Genomic DNA, 26,976 nt, shown 5'->3' with positions numbered 1-26,976 from the left:
TTTCGGCGAAGTCAATTGAGATTCAACACTCGGTTGATTGGTGAAAACAGTTTCATCTTTATTTGGTGTATATCACTACCCGTGCGTTCGAGGCGTAGCGAAAACAGGACAGTTGGACATCATCTAAATTAGGGGGGAAAAATAAGGAGAAAACGTTATAGGATAATAATATCAAAATAATTCTCAAACCCGTTTGCAGGCACTGATATATAACATACGTGATAGTAGTACATTGTATGTAACTGAAATAAAACATTTCAACCTGTCAAACCTCCTGACTGACCGCCATCATGATAATGATTGCAGTCTGCTTACCGTTATTTTTGTTGTTCATGGACATTTATAGAAATGGGGGGGGGTATCACTCCGAGAAAACTGAAACAATACCGTGGGTTATGGCTGGTTGGTTGCAAACACGGTTGAACAGGGCTGCAAATCGCTTTTGGTACGCGTGTCTGAAAGTACTTATAAGTTGAAATAATTTGAGAAGTGAGTGTGCCAGGAAAAACCGTGAAGAGCTATTCAATATCGATCATAGGCTGCACGTAAACACATCATGCGAAGTGGTCGGTACTGTTTGCAAAACCCGTGTGCGTGAAATTGGCGTTTAATTACAGCTTTGCATAGAGGATAGGTATGTGCAGTGCAGCGTTTCGTTTTATCATGGGGGATTCAGATTGAGACGTGCACTGATATGACAGGCGATACATGCGTGCACATCAGGGCAATCCTTTTCGGCTGAAACAGGGGGAGGGGGGTCGGTACGCCACACACACACACAGACATCCTATCCCATAATTTGTCAAAAGAGTTGGACATTCTGAGCCGCCAAATATGCGGATTAGGCGGATATATTCGACGCTCAGGATGGAAATAAGCAATTAATTAAATACGTTGATTCGTAGTCGTATTCCCCTAGCAGCCGTTTTTCACCGCTTATCCGATGACCCATTGAATGCTGCGTCAGAAGCAAGTGTCGCACATGTCCCTCACTGTCAGTGTTGACTCGATTTGTCAAACAGTCACACAATGACGACGTTTCCTGTGCGCGTGTTTACCTTTTCTACTAGACGCGCAAGATATTACAAGACTAATAACGCACATGGTGCCATTTTTTGTTTTCAGAAAGCGAGCATCCTCAGTCGCAAATCAAGGCTTGATTATATGTGCTATCTGGTCCTCTGACGCTCTCCTTATCATTACATCCAGACCATGTAGATCGTGACAGCAGACGTGGTCACTAATTGCTGAGTATATTTTCTATTTGCTGCAAGCAATGTTTTGAAAACCATGTAAAGAACGCCTTTTCAAGGGGTACATCTGGGCATCAGCACGCTGATTTGCTCTGTATTATCCCCGGTAAAAAGAAACATGTTTCCTATAAAACGGCTGCAGTAGATTCCTCACACGCGACCCTTCTGATACCAGCCTGGGCACTTATTAAATTGTCACCAACATCCGCTCTATGACAGACGATGATATATTTCTTTCAAAATATTTATCGGCGAGATGAGAGCAGCTTTTTCCTAAATGCTACAACCAAATCGCTCCAGAAGCGGAAATTAAACGTTTTAATTCCATTGTGATGCTACTTGCTTTTCGCTGGATGAGTGCGGGCCGTATTTTTTGTTGTCATTCTTACAATATGTCAAACCCTATATTTTATTTTCTTACGATCATTATAGAGTCCGGGTGACGCGTTCCATTTGAAGACGTAATACTCACTAAACCCGTCCACGACGACAATCAGGCGACAAGTGAAGTGCTCATCGTGTCTGTTTCTTTCTGACGAGCAGCACAGTTTGTTCGTGGTGTAGATTATAGTTGTCTTCCGTAATATATAGACGAATTTGGCTGGGCAACATATGATTAAATGTGTCCATCGGCAATCACTCGCGTCATTCGAAGACTGAATATGAAAGGTTTTTTTTTTCCTTTTTTTTAATATCTTTATTTTACGTGAACAATAGTCTACACACACAGAGGATACGCACGTTGGCATAGAACACTAGACATACGCCGGCCACCTTTCAATAAAACAAATTCCCTTGACTTTTCGAAATCAATTTTCCCTCTATTAGGAAGTCTTCGTTAGTAGATACCATTAAGCACTAATAAATATTGGTGGGCTAGAGTACCTGAATAGGGGGAGGGGTTAACCGACTATCATATAAAATACGATCTGTCGCTTCTAGCTTTTGCAACGAGATAAGGGCGACCACACCGCAACATCTACAGCTAGACAATGCATGACTCTATTTGTGAGAATTGACCGGTAATTTGTGATTATGCTTTAACAGGGACCGCGTAATACAACAATAGAACAAATGGGGAGGGGGAGCAAACGAGCTAACGGCATAATTTGATATATGCAAATGAGCAAGATAACAAATTTGAATAGAATTAAATGCGCGCACTGAAGGAGGCGGCGCGTTGTAATGGAAAGTTGGACGGTTATATAGACTTGGAAATGGATTAATTTGTCCATGTTACTAGAGACTTTATTTCTGTCTTGGATGAACGCTGACTCGATAAACGATAAACGCAATACGCCAAGATGAAACGTGCTCTCCCTTCACTTTCTGAAACGAATAGATTGGTACATAACGTATGCATTTTACAATGAACGACTCGCGACCTTGGTTGCATGGTTCAGTTCATAATCGTTCATCACGCAAGATAGTCAGCAAAAAAGGATGAATATCATTTAATATGGAGAAAGTAACAATTCAGTAAATAAAATTATTTCCATCCCCCGATGATAACTCAGGCGTGACGGTTCAGCTCAGCACTTGCGATGTAAGTAGATCTTCCAATTGCAATGAAATATTGCCCTTTTCTTAAGGAGAAAATGGTACAGGGTTTTAGCGGGATAACGACTTAGTGATGAGGATGATAACTTGTTTTCGGCACGTCACTGAAAGTTTCCACATCACCAAGAGTAACAAGCACGTATACATTTAATCATTAAATCACAATAGATTCTACGACGGATTTGTAATGGTTCAAAATCCCATTTCTACCGTGGAGTTTTAGTTAATCCAATTCATAACAGATATTACTGATCAATCACATCAATGACACTGTTTAGATGTCTCCTTTAAAAATTGCCACTGAGCAAGCCAATATGTGCACTGTGAAAACGGGCATAATGACGAGTCCCTATCTATTACAATACTACGCAATTATGTTCCTTGAATTGTGGAGAGACCACTAGAAGGCTTCCCATTCACTATATTAATTTCACAAATTGGAAGCGGAGAATCAAGGCAAGCATTTTGCTTCCAGTTCCATTCCCCGGCTAAACTCAGCGGCCGGTACGATTTATTCGATTGATCGTCAATACTGCCAGGTCAAACAAGAGTTGCCAGTTATTTGGGTTCATTTTGGTCACGGTGTCATTGATTCATTTAAATTCACAAAATTAAACGAAAGAGTATCTCATCATAAGTGCAATTTACAAGAGAAGTCCCGCCAGCTATAGAAATCCATATTTAAAAGGCTGGCCATGTGATGAAAATATAAAACGTTCTATTCGGATCGGGTTTCATCGAAGCTTGTTTCCCCGAGTTAACATTTACATATTTTAGAAAAAAAGATAACAAACAAAACAAATAACCTGCCCTGGAGGAAAAGAAACAAAATACGCTAACAGATTTAGGAATGACGTCGGGAATTCGAAAAAATAGGGGGACGTGGACAAACATACGAATGCGCTATGTAAATGTCTTCACAAATATTATCCTTGCCTGTTACATACGTTTGGCCCACGTAACAAAGGAGATATCCAATCTTTAAATGCGATATACCGTTTCATACGCGCTCATATTCGATACAACTCTATCATTATATATTTATGAAAAATTGCCGATCACTGATTGGCCGGCTACTATGTGAAATCGCATTCTGATTGCCCTCCCCTTATAATGTGTTTGTCTTAAATTGAGGAGGCATCGTCATCATTCTCGTTGAAATCATAAATGTTGCCCCTATGCGTTATAACACTGCTTTATATAAATGGGCTATCTACAATGTTTTGTCAGAGATGCGGTCTCGTGAGATGAGATGAGAAAATACAAGATGTGGACCATTTTAGAGTAGTGAATAGACAGCTTCCAGCCACAAATTATAAGACAACTCTTTTAAATATTCATAATAATAACTCTTGTGCTGAACGCGCCAGGATTGTTCAGAAACTGCCTCATTTTCTGTTCTTTGATGAGATTTTTAATTATTCCCGTTATACGTACGATGTTAAATTGCTGTTAGGTGACGTCATCAGTAAGTAGAATTCCCAAATGCTAAAAAACTTTTTTTTTTCAATTACAGCAGTATTAATGAAGACAACTGCTGGACAGACTCTGTTCAGTTCAGTTCCGAGTCTTCAACGTATTTTTTGTCCGACTTCCCTCATAGTTATGTTAGCTAAAAATAGCGCAGTGTTGAGTCGTTTCAAATTCAGAATTTCGTTCACTTATTTTCTGCGCTGCGCTCCCAGTGCGGTTTGCAACTAACACCGACAGATCATAAGGTAAGGTCTCTAGGTGCCAGTCCTTCTCCTATTTACTTGTGCCGAGGTTCAGTTTCCAGACGAATGATAACAGAAATTCAATCAACCTTACTATCATTCTTGTTGGAACCAACACTAAAATAGCTGGCGGTGAAATACGGGGCGGACCAAATCTTATACGACATGATCCTCGGCTTCTCACGATGACGGATAAATCAGCGAAGGGATAATCGCCAACGCCAAAACTTCTAAAAACTAAACATCAATCCTTGCAAGTGCACTTCGGCGATGAGCGTGTGGCCTCTGATTGCTCTCGTGTATCGAGGTTGCTGAGTAGCGGTGATGATCTCAACCACTTCGCTCTAGCGTGTCAGGATATCAATAATTCAGGACTGGCTTCGGTGTGGCTTGCAACTACACACATGCGTGCAGTCTGAGACCAAATACACACTTAAAGTGCATCATCCACTTGTGTCCGTATAAATATTACATTGTGTAGACATTGGTGTACGTATCATTGTTTTACTATTTCATGCGCTTCAGATACCTGCGAGCAACACATCTTTAAGTTTATAGCAATTACTTCGTGCGATCATCTTACAAAGTTTCTACCTAATTGTGTAAATACGAAACCGTGTAGCTAAACAGTATTTAATTTACCCGATGCAGCCACATAACCGAGGCATCCATGTTCTCTGAAGCAACCCCCCTTTCTTCCCCAATATCATAGCAGAAGTCCGAAAAGGTTTGTTCAGTCGCTCGACAGATTTTTTTTTCGAGAGCAGAAACCTAGACCCCGCTGGCTGAATGAAAATAGAGATTGTCCTCTTCAGTGTATTGATGGGAAATCTAAAACCCCTATCTTTGAAAACGCCGGCTGTTGCTTCATCATACGTATTATATTGCATTGTCAACAGTAAAACCAACCCGTCAGAGCGGCCACACTGCTAAACAGTCAGAAAATGGGAAAGTTCACGATTTTTCCCTACGGTGATTTTATTTAAAATAAAACAGTCGTCACTTGTTGTTGAAAAAAAAAAGAAACTTAATCAACAGAAACGAAAATTTCACTGGCGAGGTATCGCCTGGTTATAACTGCTCATAAAACGTGCTGTCTCTGAGGCTAAAACGAAGAACCAAACGTCGTTTTTGTTATGATCGTGTGTCTTGAAAGTTGATACGAGTATAGTGTGTGAGAACACATTGCGGACGAGGATCTGGGACTTCCATTAAGACAGACAGCGTGGCACCAAAAGTTCAGGTTACAGGTATCCGAGTGACGTCACGGAGGCTGCTGATTGAATTAGCATATGTGATGTTTCAAGATGGCCTCCACATGATCGCCCTGATTTCATGGGGGGGGGGGGCATACAAATAACTGAGATTTCTCTATATTACAATACAATGTTATGACTGAGTTTTTATACATCTCACACTGTTTTAAAAGCTGGCTACAAAAACAGCTAAACTTCAGAGACAGAAAGACGTGAGGTGGTCATCGCGGAGCCACCGTGACGGTTCAAATTGGTACAGGGAGAAGACAACATAAATGGCGTTCAAATTGGAAACGAACTTTTCACCTTCATAGATTTCACACTTTGAACGCCAAAAGTGTAATTTTTTCACCTTTCACACAATAAATTTGCATAATATTTTCCATATTTTTCACAAAGATTTCGATAACGATCTTTATTTAATGGGAAAGTATGCCCATTTGGCCCGAAACTGACAAATACGTGCACAAGTCAATAACGTTGGAATGACATTGGTCTCCGGATAGCACAGCCGAATGTAATAACATTTGAAATGAGCACCATCACTACGAATTCGGACGTTTCAGAAATATTGAACGCAAAAGTGGTTATTCTTATCACTCGCGGTAAAATTCTGTTCAAAATTCTGGTAGAAGTGACTGTAGAAAGACTAATAACAATGAATCTGTGCGGGTTGCCTGAATTCGTGGATTACATGGGTAGATGAATACAAGATATTTACATATATTTGCGTTATCGGTTACATCATCTAAAATAGATACCTATCATCTTTCATACAGCACTGTCATCACCATCGTCGTCTTCGTAAGACAGGGCGAATAGAGAAGTTCAGTGATGCGTACTCGCTGGGTATCTAACAGTATATCAAAGTCACCACCTTGTCAACGAGGATGGAGACTGAATCGTATCTACTCAGCTCCATGCAAGCATACAATCTGCTCCCATGGAAGTCCCACAAAGGGGAATAGTTGCAATCATAAAGACGAGACTTGTAACATGCCCCGCGGTACCCGGTTTAAACTCCCAATTGCCGTTGTTTCCGCACTCATTTTTTGACTAACAGTATCTTAGATGATTTTTCCTCTGGCGCCACGATCCCCATCCCAGAAGAGGAGGGAATTCCCACTCGGAGTTGAAATCAAAATGTAAATTCGAAATGAAGATAGGAAAAAGTACGTGTTCCTCCAGTCCGCATCAGTGACATCTCGTGTTGAATCTGAATTAAAAAAAAAAAGAGTATACGCAAAGAAAGGCCCGCGGTAAGCTTCACACACAGAATACTGTACTGTAAATAAATGCTTAGCAAACACGGTTTGCGTTTTGAAACATTAGTGTTACAAACTTATGTAAAAAAAATTCTAATCTGACGATCATCAACAAAATTATTAATAAAAGCTGCGCTGTATTTGTGTTTATTTCAATCCAGTGTTGATCGTAATTTCGTCGTACTATTAATCGTGCGTGTTTCTCAAAGTTAGTATGTAACGATCATACGGCCTATAGCTAAATGATGAGGGGAAACAATATTTTCAAATAAAAATTCTCATTTCACGAAGACTTTTGTCGGCTCCGTTGATTTTCTAGTTTGTTTGCCTGGCAACGTGTAGTTTTTGGGTTGTCGTCGATAACTCATTTTCATAATGAATAATTTAATTTCGACGCCTGGCCACAAACCGTAACGGCTGTGATGTTGCTGTCCATGTTTAATCTATAAGTAAAGGGATGGTGTCGGTGAGATAGAAAAAAAGATCTGAGAAAAATATTGGCGGCAGCAGTGGTGAATTGCCTTTTTGACAATAATTCAGTTACTTGTATGTCAGTGATTATATATATGTGACATTTAACCACAGTCCCGGGATAGAGGGACTATGACTCAACTAAGGGTTTCTCGTGGTAAGTAACACATTTAAAATCGCAAATTAAAATTAAATCGAAATAGAAAATGGCCAATTTGTATCTACGTGTGTTCATTTAGACTCTTTTCACGTACATCCGGAATGACATCTTCTGTATTTTCCCCTCTCACAATCATCACATGCAACGAGGAAAAGTCCATATTGTATAAGTTCGCACATATAAACAAAAAAGTCGTCGATGCGTGCGTAATAACCCAATCTCCGTTCGATTTGTTTGATATATAGTTATATAAGACAGCTCGGCGGTGAGAACGCGACGAAGATGTCGTATACAAGTCAAGGAAATGAACCGTTACACAGCCATTTCCGAAAAACCCCGTATTCGCCGCGGCGTTCATTGTTGAACGCGATGTCACGGGAAATGACACTACCTTGTACTGGAGATATCAATTAGATTTGTCCATTCACAGCCTACTTCCGATATCACTTTCAAAGTTTGACGTTGAACTGTGTGAATATCGTGACGTAACATGCTGTTTTTGTATTCAGACAATGGCGTGAACCACTGCTGCACTTTGATATCCGTCCAAATATAGCGTTAAACCTACTCGAGTTTTCTCCATGTGGATAGAAAACAAAAACACGTTTGAAACAACGTTTTAGAATATATACATGAAATATCAAAATTCGACAGACCTCGTCAAGTGTTTGTTGTAATGATTTAGTAGAATGGTCACGTGGTTTTGACTTATATTTTTTGTAATATTTTTTAGGCGCTGTACTATATTCTCTCCAAATAGAGGGAAATTTTATTATATAGCCATATTTCAAAGACGTTGTTTGTCTTAAATCGACCGAAAATGGCCAACACTAACTTAAAGAGGATAATATTTTTGGTGATTTGTGGACCAAATTCAATCAAATTTCATTAGTTTGTTTGTTTGTTTCCAAATGTATAATGTATTCATCTTCGTTCACACACGGGAATATTGTGTGATGAAACGGCTTCAATTGTTTGGGCGGAGACTTCGAAGGACCCCACCCATGACAGCGCCACCACCGTACACAAACCCCTCGCCGAATCACAGTCCCTCCGCGTGGCACTGTGGTCAAATTTAGAAATATAGACGAAGGAATAAAACCGAAAAGTAAACCCTCTGAAGCGTCCTTATTTTTCCTCCAAATTGTTGGTGAAACGTTTTGCCTATTTTTATGTGTGTGCGTTTTTTCTATATAATTTTGTTGACAATTTTGGGCTAAATTGGTATGATTTTTGTTCAATATAGAAATTAACTTTTTTTATGCATTTGTAATTCTCCTGACATTTGTACAAATTATATGAACGAACAGATTTTCAATAGATCTTCATTTCACCCACCCCCCTACTCGGCGCTAAGCCAACAAACTTTACTGTTACATCAATTGTATTTTGACGCCTTCTCAAATCTAACCAAATTACCTAAAGTACAATTTATTTTGCCCATTTCTTTAAAAGCAGGCCTCGGTAAGTATTCATTTGACATTCTAGATAGCGGCAGTGTTGCCTTAATTCATAGATAATTTGACGGCAATTCGGAAATATGTTTTAGTTGTTTTTATTATTTTGTAAATACTATACTGATATTCCGTTCTGGCTGGGTCGGAATATGTCACATATAGTCTATTTCTTTTCTTCAAAACGTCCCATAGCCCCTCTTCAGAATTTATTGAAAATGGCCCGACTTTTGGACGCCTGCACTCCAGTATAAACACCTCGGTGGAAAACGACTCTAAATGCGTTCACGTAGAGTCCACTTCTCAACCACACGGACTGAGAACGAAACACATGTTTTGTACATTCCCGGCATCACACTGGCAGATCGCGATAAAGTGCTTATTAGCTCATTTTAAAATAGTGACTGGATAAAAACAACGATTGTACCAAAGGTTACAACCATATAAAATAATGTGTCTATTGATTTAATCTCCGAGTTTATCTTTTATTTAACCCCCGACCTCGTTACAGGAGTTCTCACCTGAAACAACGCGATAATCAGTTACGCTTGTATTCATTATCAAAACTGTCTTTATCTATGACGTCAGTACATCACGTCATTATATGTATACCACGTGTGTACAATTGGAGTAACCAAACAAATTAGTATTTTTTAATAACGTAGTATGCCCTCGTCCCGGGATACGAGCACATGACCAAGCCTGGGACGAGGATAGATTTGATGCAGGGATTGGTAAGTCGATCATTTGAGCTTACAGTTTTAGAAGAGGGTGTAGTTAGTTATGGTGTTGTTTTCGACGGAGCATCGTACTTTAGTACCGGCGTCGAGGTAGATTGTCTGATACGCACGTAACTGGACGGTATAAGAGTTGAATAATTGATTTATTGCTCCTTAATTTGTGATAGATCCTTGTCCCACGAGGTCACGGTGTCAGAGGTCAAGTCCATACATCATTGATGTATTTTCGTATTTTAATTAATTTATACACGTAAGCTGATGCCTGCCTGAAAACAAGTGTATGATTCGAAGTGTTTCAAGTTGCAGGACAGGTCGGTGTTCTAGAAAGACTGTCCACTGTAACAGTACACATATATTTCACATACTCATACTCTAATAAACAGTACATCAATTTTTTAGGAATTTTCAATTTATACTTCCCAGAGAGATATAGAAGATGATATTACAGTGAGAAAGTTTGATTTTGGTTTTCAGTCAATGGAAAGGCCGAAACGTGGCCCTGGTCACGTGACATTGGTGGTTTGAATAACGAACTTGCCAGCTCGCGTTTAGTGCCAGGATGCGCGCTCCACAAACTGACCCACTGGCTCGCTCTTCAAAAAAAAAATGTTGGCTGATTTATTCCGGGTTATGCGATGTTCCTAAAAAAAAGCTAAGAATATCAACATGGTCAGTGGAATAGATGATTGGAATTTCACTGGCCGAGTTTGTTATCTTAAAACATACATAGATTGACAAGCGGATGTTCGCATCACCGATATGTAGTGTTAAAATTAGTCACAGTCGATCCGTGTAATGAAAATGGCTCTCGGTGTCGGTGTTTTTTTTCTAGTCGTGTATATTTGTCAAAAAAAGTGGTGCGACCTTTTGATATAATTCAAACGAGTTGCCGCCTGTACATCAAACATGCTATAGTTTCAAGTAAGAGATTCTATTCCGATATTCTAACAATGGCACTTAACAACGAATCCACCTCGTGGAAGAGCAGCGAGGGTGACAAAGAGTTCCGACACAGTTAAAACTCTCCATTTTACATAAGCCACATTCGCCCAATTCAATCCGGCTTTGATACTTCGCCGCACAACGACGTCGCTTGAGCTAAGAGTATGGCGATTGCGTGGTGAACTGAGACAGTCCACTCTTTCTCCCTTGGTAATTAATAGAAGGGAAAAAACACAACAGTTTTTAAAGAGTTGAGAAACACGGTTTGATGGGGTTTCGGGTAGAACCGTAGAGAGCGTTGACAAATGTCAAGTGAGCGACTTGAGAGTAGGCAATGAAACTGCCAATCAAAACCAACGACAACTTTTACAACGCTCCGCAAACATTACCAGCCCTCGAAATGAAAAATGCATAAAGTTTGCCAACAAGCAGCGCCTTGAACAAACGAAAACAAGCCCAAACCACCCCATAAACTACAGCAACTAATAATTCCGACTATTAAAATGTTTAATGCAAGGTTTTTTATTATAGTTACCGTCCTACTTTACAAGACGTTTTTATCTAAATGACGACAACTAGGTTTTACGACCTGGATTAAGCAAATTGTAGTTTTACTGCGAAACAATATTGACCGCCACTAAATATACAGTGTCAGGCGACAAAATGGACCAGGTAGGGGTATAATAAATCGCTGTGTCTTTTTGACACCGACATATAACGCTTAATCTGAGTAAATGTTTTTCTAGCGTGCTTTTAATATGTAAGAGCAGTTAATACGAAATGGCCTTCTAGTAGAGTGACCTAGGTCAACTGTTCGTATTGTTCTCAGCACAGTGCGTTCCTATCAACATGTCCAGGTGGGTAGTGTATTACAATACAAATGTTGCATCTGTGAGTACCTGAGGGTTTAATGGACTCAAATTCCATACTTAGCCTAGCATATAATATCGCCGTATTTCTCCTTTAAAAAGAACCCATTAAACTCTGCGAAAACGTGTGTGCTTTTTCAATAAAGAAAACGAAAAACGTTATTTTCGCAAACTGAATTGTGAACGGAAAACAGTTTTCTCAGAGCTAATTTACATTGATATCGGATAGCCATTGACTGAAGGTGTTTTTATTTATACAATAGACAGAGAGAGTCTTCCTTTACCGGATATTTCGACAACGTAGGCTGTATAGAAAAAGCCACAGAAGAGGTTAGGACATCAACCATTATAATCACAAAGCCTGTTTCGAAACAGTTGAATTTCATGAATTTTCAATCGATATATTTCAACACAGCGAGGCAGCGGTCCTCGACGTTGTTCAATTTGCGTACATAAATAAGTTAGCTTTCCAGTTTGTCGGTTACAGTCATAGCAATCATTGAACGGCTCGCCATTTGAGGTGATAACATTGCCCCGGTAGCCTGTGGAAATTTGCTGTTTCATTTCACGGTTATCTTAAGAAATGTAACTAACTGTCGTTTCAATTCTCGCTCTCGATATCTCGTACGGCAATTGCACGTCTGTATGCCAACACTGAAAACGCCCCGGAGGGCGAGACGTTTGCTGCGTGTCACAAAAGCCAGTCGAGTGGGGACAAATAAATATGCTGGCATAGTAAAAAACCTTCAACGTCTACTCCTCTACCCGCAGAAAAAAAAATCATCGATATAAAGTTAAATATCTCTTTCGACGATTTTCGCTTCATTTTGCAGCCCCCTGATTCGACGACATCCACTCATTTCGCTAGATGTCTTGCTTTGATTAAAAACAACTTGTCTTCATCACCTCGGGAAAATGTGGGCTTTCACTTCATTGTGGAGGAGTCACTCGAATTATGTTCTTTTCTGGACTGGAATTGTGTGGTTTTTCGACGATGTGCCCTGGGTATCACCAGATGTATTAATTATTGATGTTAATAGGTACGAATTCTCAGCACGTTCACTACGACAATTTTTTTCAATCATTTTATTTATGACTTGTATTCGTAAATAAATATTTCGCTCGAGTAAACTAGTTTAAATGTGTAAAACTATTGTTGTTGCTGAATACAACGCCGCCACCAGCAACCGCGACATCAATAATAACAACATCGATATACTATCTATTTGTTTAATGCACGCACTACCGATTTGTTTTGTTTTTTCATAATTTCCATACATCTCGGAAGCTTATTTCGCCTGTTGATAATAAACGCACAAAATCTCACTACATGTATTCATGTACATACATTTATTTATTTATAAATAGTTGATGTTTTCATTTTAATTCGACTAACAGTAAGCATACTAGATCTGTCGCCATCGTTGAATGAATTGAGAACAAATCTGTGACTGACTCGGAAGAGCCATATGAAATAACATTTCTATTTTAAACGCACCAGATAGATGCGACAGAGGAAAGGTTCACCTGCGCCAAGCACTGAGAGCAAAAAACCTTCGTTTCCAGTTATATCCATTTGAAGCAGCTCCCCTCAATCAATCAAATGCAGACCTCTAACCATTTATCACACCTATGGATAAGAATACGTCAAACGCAGATGCAAAAGGTCGTAAATATTGCAGGCGAATTTAAGTTGATAGTGATGAACTGGTGCGTTTGGCGTCAATCCGGGACTTACTAAAAGTGTAAACTAGCTTTCCAATAGGCAGTACCCACCAGTTTACATGGAGTGAATTTAGCGGCGATAGGAATCCGTTGAAAGACGCCAACTATATGATTGTGTGGGAATTAAGTGGACTTCAACTGTTAATAGCAGTAGGGTTATCGATGTCAGCCATTGACTAATCAATAAGCTAGCAAACGACACTGCTACAGTTTTGCTAATCCGTCCCGGCTTTTCAGCAGTCTGTGAACGGAATACTTTTAAGGAATAATGCCATCTTTTCTAAACTTTTTGTTTTCTATGAATGGCGATTGGTATTGAAATCAGCTCAGTGTATACGACGACTCAATCGACCAATGACATCGCTATTCTCCTTTATCTATTTGCACTAAATTAACTCTTCACTAATTTTTGAAAGCCTATACTTTTATTGAAGAAAAAAAAAACTTCAGTGACTATCTGCTTCGCCGGCCTATCTAGATTGTGTCTTGTCGTTTCCCATACATTTCTGAACACTTAGGTCACTTCGTGGCTCAACGCTAAATTAAACTTTAAAAATAAGACCCTCAGAATGACTATAACCAATTTATTTATTTATTTATTTATTTATTTATTTATTTATTTATTTATTTATTTATTTATTTATTTATTTATTTATTTATTTATTTATTTATTTATTTATTTATTTATTTGTTTGTTTGTTTGTTTGTTTGTTTATTTATTTATTTTTGTTGCTCCTTATAAATCATGGTTGTTTATTTACTGACAATGACAACATATGCTTATTAATAAAATTGACGTCACTAACTTAAAATAGCTATATAACTGGTTTTAACAGTATTTATCGTCTAAAAATAAATGTCATAAAAACTGTTTTTTGTTTGTTCAGTAATAGTGTCTCATAATCATCATAAGCTCTCTTGATCATTTCGTCAAATTCATGGTATGTATGATATTGTTCTCGTTCCTATCAATTAGTAATAAGGTTAGCAATTAATTATTAAACTTGTAAACAAATTGTGATATTATTCTTGAGCGCACGGACACAACTTGAGGCTCGTCACGGTGTCATAGTCAGGTCAATGAAAAAAAATGGAAATATTTCTGTTATAGATCGTAATAGGTATAATCAAAACAAACATAACATCATGAAACATATGATAAAACGGATTTCCCATTTGTTTACGTGTTGTCCGAATTAATGATACAATTAGCCAGTGATGAATTAACGGCCCAAGTCAGCTGACCGGGGTCTATGGTCGATAGTGCCTGTTTGCGTATTTAGAACTATCGTGGACGAAATCTCCACACAATTTATTATCATAATTCTGACACAAGCTCATTGATGTAATTGTCATAGTCACAACATCCAATATGGTGCGATGTTGATTTGACCAGAGGTTGATGAGAGCTGTTTACAATTTACGATTCCGTACTGTAATGTACCATTGTTATGATCCATTAAAATCCTTACACGGGCCTTTAAAAAGATATTAAAAAAAACATAACTTGGAAATACAATAAATAGACGATCTCAATATATGCGAGGCATAACGGTGACTTGTGTTTTTTTTCATTATATATGTTTATATTAGCAGTCATTCAAACGAGAAACAGATGCGACGAGTATATTTCAATTCAGGATGGGAAAATGGCGTACACCAATTTTACAATGTAATAAAATAATACAAAAATATAAATATAATTAAAATCAAAATTGTATGCTAGTGTACATTCGCTGCTTCACGCGTGCTACAAAACATTATTCTATTTTTTCATTACATAATGTATGGTTGACATTGTGTACACATTCATTCAGACAACCACAAATGCGACAGCAATTAATGGAATAACATTTTATTTCATTTCGTCGTATAAGTAAGTGCAACACACATAAACACAAGTAAAAGTTATAATGTTAATATATATATATATTATTTATCATAGTGAAATAAAAGTTGCAAAGTATTGTTGAATAACGAAGAAAAGTGTCATTCAAATCAGGAATACGCAAGTATTAAGACTACGTGCGTCTACTTTGATATGACGGTTCGCCAATCAGTATACCTAGTTCTGTTTATTCTGAAACATTGTAAGTTGGTTCTTATTTTTAAATTGTACATCTGCAATTAATAAAAAGTAAATAAATACCTTTGGAGTCAAACGGAGTCTTTATGTGTGGCATGCTACTCCTTTTTTTCGCTACAATAGTCCACAATGTTAAAATATTTAATTCATTGGGACTCCGAGTACCGGTAATAAATTCAAACAACTCAATAACCTACTTAGGTTTTTTTTTATAAACTTGCTTCAAACATTTGCAAAGTGATCCATGCTGCTTGCGGCTGTGGTCCAAATTGCGGATGATATTTTGCCCGACCTCATGCACAACATTCATTAATTCGAAAGATATTCTCTGTATTTTTCATAAGTCAACTTGCAATTTATATTAATTTTGTTTACTTGCCTCAAATTAGATGATACGTTGTTAAATTCCACGTATTTTTACTAAGATTCCCAGGGAGATGCTTGGGGAAAGCGATCCGACTTTTAAAGATATCTGCGGGTTCAGAAATGCTACGAATGTTAATACCATAACGATGGAAACAACGACCACAAACGTGGTAGATCTAGAATGCAACTGACTCGCATCCAAGTGTTTTGCGGAGAAACGTAAAATACCGCAATTCGTAATTGGGGTAAACTTCTTCAATTGGCATAAACAAAGTTTAGTTTTTTTTCAAACACATAATTGTCATAAACGAACACTCAATAACGACTCGACTATAACGACCAGGCTACACAATAAAGTAATAACTACTGGGATGTAAAAGACACAGGTGCCAATTATCAGAATGATTCTCTGCCGAGCTCCATAATATTTGACTTTCGCATCTATAATATCTAGCTATCGTGTGCTGTGTAATTCGTGAAAAATAGTTGATGAAATTTGACAATCCCCCCACAACAACAAAGTGTTGAGTTATAAATTTGAATCGGGGGTCCGGGCGTGTTTCCAGTAGTTACGGGAAACATCATATGTACGTATGTACTTCGGGTCTATGAGTTAATAGCCCCTCTCGTGGAAGTGTGTCACCAAGTCATTGTGAAGAAAATTGCATCCTTAGTTATCCCACAACGAGCAGCCCCGGACATCGGAACCATTATTTTAACAAAAGAAAATTAAATTATGCAATTAAAGTATCCAATTCTTCTCATTGTGTGAGGAGAACATTCAGCCGGGGACGAACTATTTATTGATTATTTACTTGTTTGTTTATATATAAAATAAAAAAGAAGATCACGAACAATATGATTCTCCGCCATCCCCCTCATTACATTGCTAAACATTGTTGGAGAGAACGCCAATGCTATGGTCATGGTGGCACAGGGCGGAAACATGACATATCCCACTCCTATACATACACACACACGTAGCTATTAACATTATCGACGCCTGGTTTCATTATACTTCAACGGTTTTGTTCTTGTATCCGTGAATATAGCACCTCAAGGAAATATTGAAACATAATTAAATACCAACCAGTAACGGATAAACGAGACTGGCAATCGACAAGATGAGTAGGGTGGGTGGATATGGAAAGCTGCTATTAAACGCAGAATTAATTTTTGGAAAATGAGAACATTAATAAACTGTATGGTATCATTTATACGAACACTGTTCGCTCCATCCGGGTCTTCAATGCACGTTATACAACATTATTCCGGCTTCTCTCAAACGAATCCGTTGATTTTTTTCCAAAACTGAATGGAACCTACTTCGGATGTCGCGGTTTCCTCTGAACTATAACCAGGGGGGTGTATTACCCATATTATTAGCGGGTTTTTTTTGTTTTACAATAAGGTTAGGAGATCCTCGAAAGCCGATTGCGGAAATGTTTATCCGTTGCCTGACTGAGATGAGGGTCTACTAGGCTTTCTTATGATACAAAAAGAAGCCATACACGTGGTTGGAGATCGGTTTCATTTACATGTAGTATCATGAGTGTCTGTGTGTCTACAATGTTAGGAAATTGTTAAATTGTCTTTTATCTCCAATCGGGGACTATAGTAGTGGGTTTTTTTAACGAAATACTCGTAGATGTGATTGTTTTTAGGAATACGACCGCTTTTAATAGTTTTATACGAGTCTGTACAGTTATGACACTTTGCATTATAACTGAACTTTTGCCTAGTGATGGCACGTTGGTTACGGAAGTTGTTAAAATTGGCTTAGAAAATATGTCAATTTTTCAGCGAGTGCCTCGGAAGAATCCTTGGTTATTTCCGTATTATAAAAACTAGACAAACCTACACACAAACAGTGACAGTATAATTCTCTCGAGTTGAGAACTAATTCCAGCAAAACAAAATGATTTCCGCAGGGTTCGTGTTGGGCATTTCTGCCGTTACTGTCAATGCTACCCACCAGCCAACCAACCAAACAGTGCGTGGAATCGGGTAACAGCAACAATACAACACTCAAAAGTACAAGATTCTCCAGATATTTTGAATAAATTCAAAGTGCTTCGGCTTGATGTTTGTTTCTGTTCAGAGAAAAAAAAGCGAAATGCCCCAATCTTGTTCTTTTATGTTTTAAACGCTAAGTACCCAAAGCGGTTTTGCTGTCACAATACGCTTCGCATTATAGGGAATGTTTCCGCGCAAAATGGGGCGTACACATCATCAAAGTAGGAACTACATAGAGCCGCCGGCGCAGATTTACGTCAGCGCAAGCGATTTAATTTGAGGTATGATACAGAGAAAGGGTTCCCAAATCCCCTTTATCCCCCATGCTCAAATTTCTCTTTGCAAACCAGCTTTGCGAGTTCTATTCCGTGTTAATATTATTAGGCGGGAGGAGCAAGAAAGACACGCTTGGGGCGACTGAAACGTACAAAGATTCGCGAAAAAAACAAGCACCGTATGAAAAGAAATTAAACACATTGGAGCCTGGGGAAGGTTTTCATGGGTAAATGAAAGCTGTAGAATAAGGAAAAGGCGGACAAGAAGGCGCTAATTCTCAGTGAATGAAATATTCGTTCACCGGTGCTAGCCATGCCGTTATATATAGATCCAGTAAAACAAGTACAGCTAGTATTGAACGCCAGTCGATACTGCCCACGCTCACGGCGATGCCCTTTTACTTTGACAGCAGTACAACGAGCATAGAATAACAAAGATTTCCACGCAGCAATAAAGAAATACAACTATCACTGGGCGAATTCATTGACGTGTGGGCTCCTCATCTACGTTATTTCGAACAAGTCGATAATAAACGCAGGGCCGACCCGTGCAGATGTCCGCGGTTGATCGAAGACATTCGAAATGGGCATCGATCAGGCCAAAATATATTTTTTTTACCGAATCGAAATATTTTTATTCTGCAGGCACAAAGAAGAAGAATCACTTACAAAATATCTTGTCAGCTACTTGCAGATGTTTTGGCAAGAAACGACTCGAATCGTCGATCGTGTACTATGTCTGTCGTTATAGTGACGTGGATACAAAACACCAATCAATAAACCGAATTTAGCATGTTATATTTCAGCAACAGCGCGAACTAGCGATTTAAAATAACAAAACGATTTATTTGCAAACAATAAAATGAAAAGCTTTTTCTATTTCTTTATTTCAAGTACTCTGTTGTCGATGCATCAATCCCCGAGAAAAAACGTTGCCAGTTATTCGATTAAATTAATGACAACATTTTCTTTCTTGAAATGCAAGTATAAAACGTTTTGTAAAATGACATGGACATAATAAAGTTATGATAATAATAAGAGAACGACATTTTTACTTATACAATATATAGAATCCATGTTATCTAGATCCCATGGGGTTCATTATAGAAGACTTATTAAGGCAGAGCCCCTGATATGGCTAATATTGGACCTATACTTCGTTCCACTGGGACGTTAGTGTCACACACACAAAAACAACCCAACACGTGAGAAAATCAGACGTTGTGTTTGGGTGAGCGTGGGATCCGACTTGCCAGATATGCACTAGTTTACCGTCTGTCAGGTTCGCGACAGCGTTGGTGACATCATTTTTGCCAATGTAATCGTTTGCAGAATTAATTAACCTATTAGTCACTCAATTGATTAATAAATATTAATATCTTCATTTTGCACATTGCATTCATCGCAGTTTCGACGCGATCGCGGTTGTGTTCGCTAGTTCACGTATAATAAAAGATTCTGTCGGTGAGATCGTTCGTCTTATTCGCTTTAGTTTACGTATACTGTTTGACATATGCTATATACAGTCGGCATACCCGGCATGCAAAACGGCGTTAATTGCTTCACTGTAACGGACAGAAAATGTGTTCTTTTACAGCCACATTGAATTGTGTGGAAGTTCAAAAAGATGAGGCCATATGTTACGTAAAACAATTATGATGTATATATCACCAATGCGATTAATACACACAATGTACGTATCCATTCTTAGGTATCGACTAATATACGGCTTCATCACGTTATCCGGCTCAGTTTATGAAAACCACTAATATACCCCAATTTTCGTAGTTGGAGCAAAACACCATATCATTACAGACATTATGACTATAATAACGATGACGTCATGAAGAGATTCTTAATTATATACTTATCGGTAAAGTATTTCAACAAAATCATACTTTTACTAAACTCTCTTCATTCTCTATACTTAGTTGTAAAATTGATTGCATAAATAAAGACAACAGACATCCATCCGACTATTTAGAGCCCCCTCTTATCTCCTCCCACCCCGCCCCTAGTTTTTTTATTAACGGCATGCTGTGATAAAAACAGACGTTACGTTAAAATGAAGTCATTGGCGATGAAAGGAGAGATGCAATTTAAAATACAATTTAATGCGTATTCTCATGTCCGCAGCGATGCAGGTAAGGGGCGAGATACCAAACGATTATCGATGTCGTTTGGAATAACTCCCGCATGGAACTACATAGGGTGAGTCTTCACCGTTTCGCTTATTATATGCCTTTTTTTTTACTCTCCGTGTCAGATCAATTTCCGCCAGTTCACTTTTCTGAGAAACTTGGTGTACTCGAGATAAGTAGTCGGAACACAGACGACTGCACATGGTAAGTGCATGGGTAGGGTGGTGGTGAAGGGAGGTGGACTTAAAGTTTGACGTAGCGTTGAGAGGTAGGGACACAGGGAAAGCGAGGATTTAAATGCGGAGACAGAGAAACGGCGTGGCAGCCGGTGTTCAGGTAAATAAATTAACTAAATTGTGGACGAAGTGCGTCATAATCGAAAGACACTTGTCTTTTTGTTGCCATATATCTCAAACATCATTTCTCCGGCACGTGTCCGTTCTCTGAGGACGATAAGACGGTGACGAGCTATAATACACTCGTTCAACCCTATGTAATATTGAAACAAAATGGTCGCTCTCCGCATTCAATAATTATTATACCCGTTTTTTCTCATTGTTTTTATTCACATTTAGCCGTACTTGTCTATTTTTAGTATCTTTCATGGATACATCCATCACCAAAAAAATGACATGTTTATCAGCGGCAACAATCGTACAGTTATACAACTATACAGTCTTCCTTGACTGAAACCAGAAGCCCGACTGAGTTAGGACAATGGGGCACAGAATTATGAATACTGCTGGACGAGATAAAAGTTATTTGTGTTATGTGCGCCGCGGTACGATGCGACGTGCTAAGTGCCAACGTTGGCCGCAATGCACATATCCGCGTTAAACGAAACAGTATTACCATAACACTTAAAAAATAAGCAAACGATTGGCGAGGGGGCAATTAGGGGCACAACGTGAGAAGCTTGAGTGACGTCATACGCACTCGTTGTAACAAATTGATGCACGATATAACCTGAAGGGATTAAACAGCCCACGTTTTGCCGAAATCAGAAAATTGTCGCTTAAATGTTTGTCCACACTTTGGAAAGCGTGCGTACGGTGAGATAAGTGCGAGGAGCGTCGCTTCTGGCAAACGCATCAGACATGGCAACGCCGTCTGATTGGATGAAATTGCACAGTACTAAACTCAAATGGGCGTTGGAAAGATGGGACGGAGAGGGGCGTATTGTGTTTTCCATCTGCTTCGTCGTGACTGACTATTATGGGATGTCCAGTCAAAGGTCATTCCCGGTTTAGCTTTCAGAAAAACATGGAGTCCTTGTGGGAGATGCATGACTCAAGAAAATGTTGGGATTTGGATTTCGAAAAAAAAATAATAATGTCCAATGCAAATTGTGGACAGTGTAGTTGATCTGCTGGCAAAGAGGTCTGTGAAAAAAGAGTTACTAAATTGGAACAACTCCAGCGGAAAAATAATTTGCAAACTTCTGTCTTTATGCCGAGGCGCCTCGACAAATAAAAATGATATAGTTTCAGTCAAATAGCCAGGTAAAACGAGCGCAAATCGATGATGATAACGATAATGATGATAATAACAGTTTAATTACGATACCGCTTCGTGGCATCGTTGCACGCGTCCGCGATGAAGAGAACGCGGGGGCTGCTTCGCAACAATTCAGTCCGCAAACAGTTAAAAACTAATACCATTTATATTTTGGTCCAAAATCTGTCGGTTTTAATCCTCGCGAGATCGTGCTTTAAATTTGCTTTCAGAGAAATGACATTTTCGACACGTGCACAAGAGTACTGACCTTGGGCGCCACAACCCAAATACAATCTATTCTACGGATGGCGTGTTTTAAGTGTCGATTCTTTTAAAAGTCAGTAATTATTTTGCATTTAATAAATTACAATTGCAATCAGCAGACGTTGCCGAATAGCCATATACACTTATGTGCTGTTGTGGGCGATGCAAGAGGGAGGAGGGGAATATGTCAGAGTGAATGGTTGTCAACGTTGATGTTCATCCTATTACGGTCACAGAGAATAGCTCATCGTTATCTCCGTGCATCATCTTCACAGATGTCCATCTGTACCAAAATTACGACGATAGTGACCGTGAACCATCCGGGTCAAAATTTACGCGTCACTTTCATCATTATTTTTTGGTAAACCGTATCAAGCATTCCAGTCACGTGAAAAATAACTTTCTTTCAGTTATTATTAAAGAACAATAATACAAACATTTTTTTCTCTCAAAAGTTAATTTCAGTGTGATAGCATGTAGATGAATACAGAAGGTGGTCATCGATATGAAGACCTCAATGCGGGAGTGCCAAGGAAGTACATGCCCCCTTCACCAACACATACACATACATTCTGAGAAGTACTTTTATAAACTAATGTGGGCAGAATACCAAAACATTATATTACAAATAGCATTGGTAATAAAATATATTTTATAACTATTACGACTTTAAATACTGTTGAAGCTTGCAGTTGATGTACGTATTGATCCAATCGTTGGATGAACCCACTATCGGGCGTGCTTGGTTGTGATGTTTGGAAAACACATGATGCAGTGATTGAGTGCTCCGCCATTTTAACACTTTGACTGTTACGGCCACCATCGCAGATTCGGACCAATTCGCCGACCCAACATTAAAACCAGTGCCGTTCTGTACAAGCTTATAACAGTCAACTAGAACTTACGTGAACTCGGAAATATTATGAAATTGTGTCCCCCGGGAGATTCCCCCGATTACAATTCGCTACTGTAGATTACTATTATTAAATACGGTCAAACGACAGATCAAGTTTGGCCTTTTACACAAGTTTATGAACATCGGACATCCTTGTATTCTGATTTCCCCGTTCTATCTTGCCTAGATCATTGCTGGCAATGCGCCGCCATATTTTGTTCGTAACATAGAAGCCAGAATAGTACACGAAGCCGCAAAATAAGACCGTCTCAAAATTCATCCAACGAAAATCTAAGATAGATTCGGTCGAAACAAATTAGTTAAGAGGTGGTTAAAGGAGACATTAAAAGTACATAATAGTGAAGTAGTCTTAGGTTTTTTTTCGCAGATAATGATTAAAAACATATCAATTGTAGGAGAGAGTGATTGGATTCCGTACTCTCGGAGATGTCTAGCTATGAATAACGCTGACATGAATGGTTGAAGCGATCGTGGTGTCACTCGGAGTTGCGGATGGAAACAAGGGGCGGCCTCTGACAATGATACTGGTATATATAGCATTGTTCATGTTTGGATCAATACAATTTTTGAGGAGTAAGGTCATGTTGTTTACACACCCACTACATTAACTTAGTTCATAGACTTACAGCATGTCTCGATCTTAAAATATGGAATATACGAATGTGATGTTTTTTATATGGTGCGATAATTAGCGTATAATCATATCAATTGTTGTCGGGTGGTTAATTAAAACGCATTCTGCGTAAAAAAAATCGAGGATCGACCTGGGCAGTCGTGGGAATTCTGACTCGGTGGTATAAACAGTTACAGTTTGAATTGCTTTGGTTGAGAACGGAATCACACTTAGCGATCCGACAGATTGGAATTGAGCCTGATGCCGGCAATGCATGATAATTTAACCTTCGTATCGGACGTTGTAAAGGCTGAAACAGTGTGACTAAAAAGAGCGCGATTCTAACTACACGCTTAGTACGTGAATGGAGTGAAAGAAGCCATATCCTGAAGGGCCATTCTCAGTACTTCAGCTCGTCTTTTGTCGCCTTCTGTACGAGGATACACAAGGACATTTATAGTGCCTTTAAAGACTATTTGGACGTATTATGACAAGAAGGAATTCACCAAAATCTTCAGATGTTACAAACGGTTGTGTATATCATGGCACGGACTGTATTTCAATAGGCTATCGCACGGAAAGCGACGAATGGCACCAAAAAAACAAATACGCACCCACGTTCTGTTGCATGCAAACTAAAACTACATTACTAATTGATTAATTAGTTGTAACCAATTATGAAATTTAGATATTTCAGTTGGCGGTTGCTTTCCTGAGACATCTATCCCAAAATACTGTGAATCTCCTCAATTTTCTGAGCGATCGAATCAATGACACAAAACACGCGAGAATGAATCAATAATCTTGTTCGAGCGTTTCGATGGAATTACGACGAGTGAAGATACGAATTACCATGGCAATGGTATTCTTTAAAGCAAAAACACGCGGGAATGTCAGATGGTGTTACACGGCTTGTCTAACAGTGACATGACGTCGTGGCATGTGTTGTAGTGTTTTTTTTTTATTTGTAGATTATTGTTTCCATTTCATGGTACACTAAACCGTTAATTGCGTGTTACGTAACAGATACGCATATAGAGCAGTATGTATACTGCTCTTTGTATAGCGTAGGAGATTGTCTTGGTTCGCCATGTAAATAAAATATCTTACAGTTCTCGAGAGGGCGGACAATTAAGTTACCTAAACTACGTTGTTATTTAAAAAAAAATATTTTATTTTCAACTGCACTGCTAATGACCAATTATAATCGCGTAGAAATCAGTCAGCAAAACTAAATTTACAGTTACTGTGCACACTTAATGACCGCATAGTCGTGTTGTCTCTCCCAAACTCGAGAACAGCGAACTCACTCTTGTTAAAGAGTAGATGAGAGTGCCAATTTATATTAGCCTTACGCTAACGAACTAAGCATCGCGGAGAGAGAAAAATAACTTAAATTTGATTTCTCTCTTTTTTGGAATTACAGTTGACACGATAACCGTGCGACGTTGAATGGGTTAAGTAGGTGGTAATACGTGTATAATTTTGTTTAATTAAGCATTGTTTGTAACCTATGACAAATTGGGAAATGACATTCCACTTCATGGACCGTTTGCCGCGTGGTAGCCCGGGGGAATACGCGAGTAATGACTAAGTAAAAAAACGCTTTACCAAATCAGAACTCTTGTCAATAGACAAACACTCTCTCTACATGTACGCTGAGTCATATACCCGTCTCAGTTCTCGAAGCAAACACGTGCAAACTTTCCGTCGACAACTATATGGTGCGTTCTTCTGTGATTTAATTAATTACACTTTTGGTGTGCACTGGCGGAATCGCAGAATATGGATGCAAGACCACAAACTTTGCAGTGTCGAAGAATTCGTTATAACAAAAAATATGGAACGAATAAAAAAGGTGCGACCGTTGTTAACAGATGCGACAGCGGATACGAAGCTGGGATTGTATGTTTATACAACATACTGTTCAAAAATAGAATTGCTATCTTATCGGCGAAAAATATCAAACACATCGAGATTTTCTCAAATTGCAACCACGGTAAATAAAGCATGTAATAATGTTGACATATCCTACCGCCGCTTTTGAAGTTGCCAACAGCAAAGGTTGAGTTTTACGAGAGCCATGTTTGCATAGGTGTGGAGATTCCAATGGCTTACAGATTAACTACAAATCGACTTATATTCGGCGTTAAAGATGTAGGCTATGTTTATTGCCGATCCCGTTTGATAATTTCCCCCCAGCGTGTCTGGTGTAAGGATGCCACAATTGTTCTACTTCCTGTGATTTTTTAATATAATTAAAAATGAAGTGTACATAGACAAGTTGGCTGAAACCAACAATCTCTTTATGTTTATATGTTACTTCTCGTCCACGTGACTAGCGGTCGAAGAAAAACACACATAAACACCTATATAGTGGGTTTACATTAACATTATTTTGTTTTTGTGCGCAAATATAAGGAACTATAATTGTAATGTTTCTGAAAAGATACTTGGCGCGATTGTTGTACGATGAATGGCCATAGTCACTGGCTATGCCAGCTAGATTTCAAACAGGAGCGTGCGTCATTTGGTGGCGCGCTTCAGCGACTCGATTGACATCAGGCAAGCGGACAACAGGCAAGCAGCAAGATCGGTCGGCCGGTCGGTGCCTGGCTGGTCGTCCCCCGCTAAGACAGAAGTGTGAAAATTTTATAAGGCGCTAATATGGCACAACAGCGAAGCGTTATTTACGACGGTGTCAGTTTCACCCTGCTGATCAAGATCCAGATAAGGACGGTGATAACATTACTTGGGCAAACAACCACGCGTTCTTTATTGCCGACGGATAAACCGAGAGTTTCCAGTTGCAATGAGTAGAGCTTCACTAAAGTAGACTTACTACAAAGAGGCCTGAACTAATGAGGGGAGAGGGACACTTCGCTGTACTTTTCATACCCATGGGAACGATACATGCCATCAAGTAAGAGGCCCCACACAGAAGTATAGGTACGGGATAGTGGGGCCAGCGAAGGAATGAACGATGGCACACAACAAACAAATACGAAAACTGATAAAAATAAATAAAGTTTTGCTTCTAAATATTCTTTTTTTTTGGAATGTCACTTACCTTTGAAAACTTGGAGACTTGATGAAACTGTTCAGATTACAGTGTGTACACGCCGGTATGAGTTTGTGTGGGAGTTCTAAGTTGTTGAAATCTGTGTTGTTTTACACATGGAACACATTGGACTGAAGGTTATACACGGTTTACATCCTTGCCATAGTTTCTGTTTTTCATCACTGGCCAATAGCGTGCCTATCATAGTCGTTGAGTTGATATACGGTAACTAGGGATGGGGCACTACTAATATATCAATCTGAGCGGGGTCGCTTCGCCCAATGAGCCCTACTCCCTGGATTGCCACGGTGGTAATGAGACGGCACAGCAA

The 26,976-nt window shown here is 38.9% G+C and overlaps 1 long non-coding RNA gene across 1 annotated transcript; it reads right to left on the bottom strand.

Moving 5' to 3' along the window:
• Nucleotides 1–26,976, bottom strand: LOC144344956 (uncharacterized). Its single transcript, XR_013419297.1, has 2 exons — nucleotides 26,655–26,976; nucleotides 1–123 (listed from the first exon to the last, which is right to left on the bottom strand). It is a non-coding gene; the product is annotated as an uncharacterized LOC144344956 (long non-coding RNA).

Source organism: Saccoglossus kowalevskii, chromosome 9, assembly GCF_978046115.1.
Source record: "Saccoglossus kowalevskii chromosome 9, keSacKowa6.1, whole genome shotgun sequence".
Taxonomy (NCBI): domain Eukaryota; kingdom Metazoa; phylum Hemichordata; class Enteropneusta; family Harrimaniidae; genus Saccoglossus; species Saccoglossus kowalevskii.
Note: the sequence above shows the minus strand (reverse complement) of the source record. Positions and strands in the feature narration are given on the sequence as shown.